The sequence below is a fragment of the Notolepis coatsorum genome, assembly GCF_963971535.1.
Source record: "Notolepis coatsorum genome assembly, chromosome: 8".
NCBI lineage: Eukaryota > Metazoa > Chordata > Actinopteri > Aulopiformes > Paralepididae > Notolepis > Notolepis coatsorum.
The window spans coordinates 130,620,968-130,629,372 of record NC_140172.1 but is presented as its reverse complement, the minus strand read 5'-3'; positions in this window follow the sequence as shown (position 1 = coordinate 130,629,372).

The following is an 8,405-nucleotide window of genomic DNA, read 5'->3' as shown; positions in this document are numbered from 1 at the left end:
AGTGTCTGGGGCAGCGTGAGCCTCCCACGCGTTACTCCTCGCCACTGAGAGATCGAGCTGCGCAGGTGAAAAGATGCGACTGCTGTTACCTCAAGTACCGGAGGGGACTTGTGCTATGTATGACTTAGTCCACATTGCAGCCGGCTTGTGGGAGGCAAGAAACAGCGTTCGTGACAGGGGAGGGTTGAATTGGACGATACGAAATTGGGATGGGAGAAAAAATATAGAAAATGGGAGAAAAAGTGGATAAAAAAAAAAAAAAAGGACCGACCAATCAGAGGCCGCGCTTCAGGACGCTGAAGCGATGAACATTGACATTGTGCCACCAAAAATTTATACTTACGGGCATTTGGAAGGATACCGATAGATGCGCCGTCCTGCAGAGCACACAGCGACTGGCGGGAGCTGGCAGGTGCAATAGCATAATCTGCAGAGCCCGGCTTGTACTGTGTGTTAGGGCAGGGAGTGGGACACAGTACAAGCCGGGGCTCTGCGGCTCTGCAGATATACCCTACTCGGCAGGTGCGGGCGGGATATAGGCGGGGCGCAGATGTACGGCGTCAATAGAGGGACAATCTACTGAGTTTTACGCAAGAATGTTGCATCCGCTCAACGTACAGCCATGACTACTACCACTGATACATCCCTATTGGCAAACTTTATATTTAAAAAAATAAATAATAAAATAAATTGTCATTTTTCTTTATAAAAATATTATTTTCGGTTCATTATACAACTGGCGGGACAAATTAGACCGCCACAGTCTAGGTAATTAATGGGAAACACTGGATAATAAGAGAGATTGAAGAAGAAAGTACTATTTAAAAAAAGACGCCAACACACCTCGTACGCTGTTACTCGTCTCTTCCTCCTGACTTTGTTTCTGCTTCCTCTGTCTGTCCTCTAACTCTGACTCGGCAGGGTCCATGAAGCTGAATGAAGCGGGAATACACATACTTTATGTCTCAAGGCTAGCTAAACATGTCTCAACAAATGCGCATGTTTGTATTAATTAATGATTGTGTGCCGTTACTATCAAATGTAATGATTGTGAAATATTACTGTAAATGAGTTGAATCAAGCATTCCTTGACTGCATGGGACAACGATGGAAATAAGTCTCGGCTTTTTCGTTTCTATCCCTGACAAAGCAAATACTCATGTGATCTGTATATGTTTGTTGTCTAAATAAATACCTACCTCTACCTTCCATCCATCAAACTATCCATCCATCCAACTATCAGTATCAGTGGTGTCCATGCTAGCTCCTAGCTCCTACTAGCAGTAGCAGTAGCAGTAGTCGGGTTCACTTGCCGGAAAGAGATTTATTTGGCGCACTTGTATTTATATGGAACGTGAATGTAACATTACGTAAACATGCGTATGACATCACAGCGTGAGTATGCAAATGAGATCAACACTCTAATACCCCCACTTGATCTCAGACTGTATAATACCGTAATGAACAAGGTACTTATCAACATTAAACATCAACACTCAACACATGAATCTCTCCATCTTGAACTTGGTCATCGGTTTAGTCATAACAGCCACCACCATATCTTCTGTAGGACAGTACTCAAGTATGACTTTACCATCATTTACTGTAGAACAAACAGAATTATATGTAATATCAATATGTTTGGACCTTTGGCGGAACACTGGATCTTTTGATAAAGAAGAACTTCAACAGTGACCGTATTCTGAATACCACAATGATGGTATTCAGTGGCAGAATAAGAGGAAACACCACGACAACAATCTGTATTCATGTGTGAATTTTGAATTTATTAATGGACATATAAAATTAACTTTTTAATAATCATTTTGAAAAACCTTTTCCAGAGATACCTGCAATTATTTTTTAGGCTTTCAGAGAGTCTCAAAAGTCAATCACCCCCCAAATGTCACCCCCTGGAAATACCCACAACTACAGTCTTAATAAAGCAATACTGGCAGTTCTTAATTGAATACAAGATCAATTGGAACAAGAGTGAGGCAATTCCACTTAACACACACACATTTAAATCTGATCTCATGGGCACCCCTTTTATCTGGAAGACATGGAATGAAGTATTTAGGAATGAGCATCATATCTCCTATCACCAAGATCCCTGGCATCCTCCAGACTATTAAGGATGACATCAACAGATGGATAGACTTACCATTGTCTCTATGGGTTAGAGGAGAAATATTGAAAATAGGCTAACTTTTTATAATGAAACACAAGATACGTGTGCCCTAATGATAAGGAACAGCGCTAAATGAAGAAACCCAAACATGATATGTGTATGTGATTGATTGAAAACTTTATTAACAGATTGTAGAATGGGTACAATACAGTACAGCTCAATACAAACAACTGCTAAGAGGATGAAGACCAGAAAAAGACTTTCGTCTTGTTTACATAAGGGTCCTCCATTTTCAATTCATCAAGACATTAACTAAATCCCCGCCAACAATGTTTATATACGCGTTTGGCCGACAACCGTTGAATGGCAACCACGTATATATACGTTATTTGATAGTTTTTCCTTTTTTTCAATATTTTTATTCATTATTCATCCGGGGACCTCTGTGTTACCATAGGGAATGAGTCTGAGATTGCCAAAGTGCAATACCGGCCACATCCAGCTAGACGGCGGTATCGAGCACCCTTTGAAACCTTGTATCTTGGCCTGTGCAACAGTCAAATGTCACCGGGCTCACTTTTCCTTGTCGGGCGAATGGAGCGGTTCTCCCGGTTCCATTGAAGCGTGTCAAATATCCCCGATCCATAATTGTGGTGGGTTATGCCGTGGACCGAATGGACATCGGATGTACCAGATGGCGATCATACAATTGGAATATTATTTTTGGAATACTCCCGATCACAGGTAAGGACTATCTGACGTACATTTTTGCTTGATCGTGCAATGCTTTCATACCGATCGGGCTGATACACGTTTTTACTGTTCAATACGAATGCCGTTATTGGCAATCAAATAATCAGAAACGACCCCCCCCCCCCCCCTTTCATGCATTCATGATGGAACATAATACCTATGATATAGATTTGATTTGGGAATAATAGCGTGTACAGGCAAGAAACGGCAACGTTTATAGTAGAAGTGACGTATAAGCCTATTACTCAGCCTTTCGGGAATTACCCCAGACCACGCTATAACGATACTTATATTCACCACGGTATAACACGGGAACGTATATGGATGGAAAAAAATGTATTCTTTTTCACATATTGAACGATAGATAGGTGATGGGCCATAGTATTGTATCCATAGCTATAATATAGAATATAGTTATAGCTCTACAAACAAGGTGATGTACTCCTATCTTTTAAAGCGTGGCAGTGCTAGAACGGGCCCGACTAATTCCCGGCGATCAATGAGTTAATGACATACAAGACATACAAATATAAGGTTACTGTGTAAGAAAGAGAACATCATAAAAAATTGAAACCAGAGGGGGAAGAAACTATATTAGAGGCGGTTGGGGGGGAAATGTTGACATTTACCGGGGCCAGTTTCTAATTGCAGCCACCTGTAGGTGCTCTTTGAGAGCGGTTTTGAAGGAGGGTAGGGATTCACATTCCTTTATGGTGGTGGGTAGGGCTTTCCACATTATTGTGGCATAATTGCGAAACGTGTTTAGTCCCTTCTTTGAGCCAAATCTGGGTTGAACGTGATTTGTGGAACTCCCTCTGGTGTTGTGGTTGTGGACTTCACTGACCTTTAGGAAGTATTTAGACCGGTACATGGGTATCTTTGAGGTGTAGTGTATCTTGTAGACCAGGCCCATTGCAAGTTGCTGTACTCTGTTGTCTACCCTAAGCCATCCTAGATTGTCAAAATGGGCAGGGGTAAGGTGGGTTTTAGGAGTAAGGCCAAGCAGTAGTCTGACCAGTTTGTTTTGTGATGTTTGGAGCCTTGTTTTTAGGGCCTTTGAGGTGCTTTGGTACCATGAGGTGCAAGCATAGTCGTAGAAACCTTGAATGAGTGCTCCTGTTAGTCTTCAAGGTATTCTTATTTACCAGAGAGGAGATCCTGTACAAAAATCTTGTTTGTTGGTTGACTTTTTTTATTAGATAGGTTGCCATTTTGTCACAGGAAAGATTTGCCTCTAGGATGGAACCCAGGTAGGTAATTTAATCTTTCCTTGTGACAATATTGTCACCCACTGTAACAGAGAAGCCGTTGGCCTTGCTGAGTTTGTTATTTGATCCAAAGAGAATGGATTCCGTTTTACCCAGGTGTAATGAGTTTGTTATCAGCGAGCCAGGTGCATATTCTACAGAGTTCAGAGCCGAGGGCTTTTTCAACCTGCAACTTGTCCCTGTCAGAGACCAGCAGGGCAGAGTTGTCCGCGAACAGGAACAAATTGCAGTCACAAGCTGATGACATGTCATTTGCATAAATTAGGAACAGTAAAGGTCCTAATATGTTCCATTGCATCCAGCTCACTGATGAACTATCAACCAATTGATATCAATCAGAATGGAGTGATTGACTGTGTCGAAAGCCTGGGGTGATGGTGGCTGCTGAGTCTCTGAGGAATTTGGAGGGGATATTGTCATGGAGTGGCCTTGTTAGGTTGGAGGGCGCACGTTTTTTTGAACACCTCATCAGTTGTTACCATTACAAGTTTAAAATCATCTTTGCGAACACCTAGGTTTTTGTAGAAGGCTATAGGATGTGTTTTACACCAAAATGCCCAGAGTGGGAGGGTAGTATGTTAACCAGTGTTGTGGCTATGTTCGTAAAGAAGATGTTTAAGTAATTAGCCACATCCAGTTTGTCTGTGATGAGAGTGTCGTCTGTCTTAATGTTGATGTTTGTAAATCTGGTTTTCAGTTTCTTACTGCAGCCTAGTTGGTTGTTGAGTCATTTCCAAAGCTCACAGGGTTTGTTATCATTGACAACGTTTTTTTGTGCAGATTTGATCATGGTATTTACATCGTTTCTTAGTCTATTTCGTTGTTGTCTGAGTCTAACCACGTGGGCTTGGAGATCACTGTTGAAGCTTTTGGCAAGCTTTGACTGACTTCTATGAAGTTCAGAGCATTTTTTGTTTCTGGTTTTCATAGCGGTCAGTATGTCCGAATGCATCCATGGCTCAGTGCGATTTTTAACCCTGGTGGTTCTCAGGGCAGCCATGTTAAGTATTGATGAGAATTTGGTTTTGAAGCCAAGCCATGTTTCTTCATCGGACCAGTCCAGGCTCTCCAGTTCTTGGTTAAAGGCCTCACTAGAGTAGGTTTTAAGGTCCCTAGATGTAGGCCCTCTTTCGAAGTTGGTTAGAGTTTGGAATCAGGGCTGGTGGTCTGACTATCGCTACCAGGGAACATAGGACCCGGGGAACATAGACATGCTCCCCCTACCACTAGCCACCACAACCCAACGTTTAGATACAGTATAGGCGGCGAGAGCCAACATATCACCAGGGTTATCAAGTGGGCACCTGCCTTCACTGGTGTTTCGTCAAGTTAGGCCCTCGACACCCCGTGAAGGCTCAACAGTTAGTTCCAGCGTCCCAGAACGCCCCCCCACCCATGCTACCTCCCCTTTTTCCATGATACCCACACGCCAAACCTCCCTATGTTATCCTATGTGAAAAATAAAACAATTCCTGATACCAATATCACACATGAAACAGCAACAACAGAGAAGGAATACCCTTACCCTTTGTTTACTTTGGCCCCAAGCTGAAATTTTTTTGTCCTCAAACAAATCCACTGACTGCCTTTCAATGCTTCTTCCGACATCTAATTTACCGCTTTTCACAAAACTCTATAAATATATATACAAATAATATATTATTGTCTCCATTCCTCTCGAGTTTCCTCAAAATTGGTTCAGAATCGCATTCAATAAATGAATTTTATAACCAGATCCAGGGGGGGGGGGGGGGGGGCTAGGAGATGTTTTTCAGTATTATCCTTCACACAATGCATAGTATCCATTGACTTGGGCCTGTAAATCCGACTCGCTGGTAGGCAGCAGGGAATGTCTGGAGAAGACCTTCATATTTGGGAATAAGAACATAACCTTCATTGTGGTCTTGTCCAAAAATCTTTGTGGTCTTGTCCAAAACCACCATCTCTATTGGATAATCTATTGCTTGTTTTCATGCTCTATTGTGAAGCAGCTGCACAGGAGATTTAATATTAAGTTTTCACTACCACACTACAGAAGGTTAACCTTTCACTACCACACTACAGAAGGTTAACCTTTCACTACCACACTACAGAAGGTTAACCTTACACTACCACACTACAGAAGATGAACCTTTCACTACCACACTACAGAAGGTTAACCTTTCACTACCACACTACAGAAGATGAACCTTTCACTACCACTCTACAGAAGGTTAACCTTTCACTACCACACTACAGAAGATGAACCTTTCACTACCACACTACAGACGGTTAACCTTTCACTACCACACTACAGAAGATGAACCTTTCACTACCACACTACAGACGGTTAACCTTTCACTACCACACTACAGAAGATGAACCTTTCACTACCACACTACAGACGGTTAACCTTTCACTACCACACTACAGAAGATGAACCTTTCACTACCACACTACAGAAGATGAACCTTTCACTACCACACTACAGACGGTTAACCTTTCACTACCACACTACAGAAGATGAACCTTTCACTACCACACTACAGAAGGTTAACCTTTCACTACCACACTACAGAAGGTTAACCTTTCACTACCACACTACAGAAGATGAACCTTTCACTACCACACTACAGACGGTTAACCTTTCACTACCACACTACAGAAGGTTAACCTTTCACTACCACACTACAGAAGATGAACCTTTCACTACCACACTACAGACGGTTAACCTTTCACTACCACACTACAGAAGATGAACCTTTCACTACCACACTACAGACGGTTAACCTTCTGTAGTGTGGTAGTGAAAGGGTTAACCTTCTGTAGTGTAAGGGTTAAGGGAGGCAAGGCATCACAAGAGGGAAGGCATCACAAGAGGCAAGGCATCACACAGTCGGATATATCTTTAGTGACTAAATTAGATTAGATTATTCAAATGTATTGACATTATACAGCACAAGTACAGTACAACAACATTCGTAGCCTAGGCTGCCTTATATACCCGCCGCCTATGCGCACAGGTCATTCAGAAATGCAAGCTAAAGATAGTGATGCACCGATGTGAAAATTGTGGCCGATACCGATAACCGATATTAATATTGCTGTTCTGGCCGATACCGATATTTACCGATGTCGATATCTCTGTATAGAAAACACTTTTTTATGATAATCAAATAAAGAGCTATTTTCCAAAACGCATACTTTTTTTTACTTTTGTAACTTATTTTCAGAAATTACTGATATTTTGAAACTATTTAAGGTCAAAACATGTAAAAAGAAAAAAAAAAGTTATATTTTTTTTAATATCGGCCCTATCTTGATATCGGACCGATACCGATGTGTAAAAAACGGCCATGTCGGCCGATATTATATCGGCGGCCGATATATCGTGCATCACTAGCTAAAGATAAACAAACATGTCATTGTGGCAATGATAGACTATTGTCAAATATACTGTATCCCTGGAGAGCAAACATCCCTTAAGCAAACTGACAGTATTATGCATTGTTAATGTATTAATTAAACTATGCTACGTCGTCTTCAACCTTTGATCCAGTGCGGCATTGCCAGAGTCTCTCTGTGGCTGCTTGTATTGGGTTTCAGTCCCGCGACTCTGTCTGAATGAACGGGTATTAATTATTTACAGAGCCACTGAAGGTCAGAGGAGGGGCCCGGGACCCTTAGCTTCAGACAGAAACAATTCTACTCGCATCCCTCTGCGAAAAGGGGGTATGTATACACACAACCCGGCCCAACAGGCAGCAGCATCTCAAGGTAACCCCTTCAGTTTCTTCACAACAATGTCTTGGTAATGCATGTTGGTGTGAAGGTGTCTGGGTAGATTTACACACTAAAACCGTTTGCTTGGCTCTATATTTTTGTCGCTGCCACTTTTCTAGACTATTTGGTTCCTGATGATGCATGGAATTCCAGGTGACGCAGCAATGTTTTCTATTTATTCTACTGCCTTGCTTGGTGCTGTCATTTTGCCATTTGCACTTGTTTTTGGCTACTTGCATTGTGGGTCATCATGCATTTAAACGTACCTTGTGTTGCACATAAATGTAAATGTCTGGAATGTAAACATTTCCTTTAATCAATTATCTTCAAGCTGTAGTGAGTGCTATGATGAATTCCCCGGGGGTTAACATTGCTAATATAAACGCATGTGGGCTGAGGAGATTGTTGGGATTCAGTGCGTAATTATTATTTTGAACAAATTGAAGTGTAAACAAAGTTCTAGAGGAAGCTCGTGCATGCACACATCAATC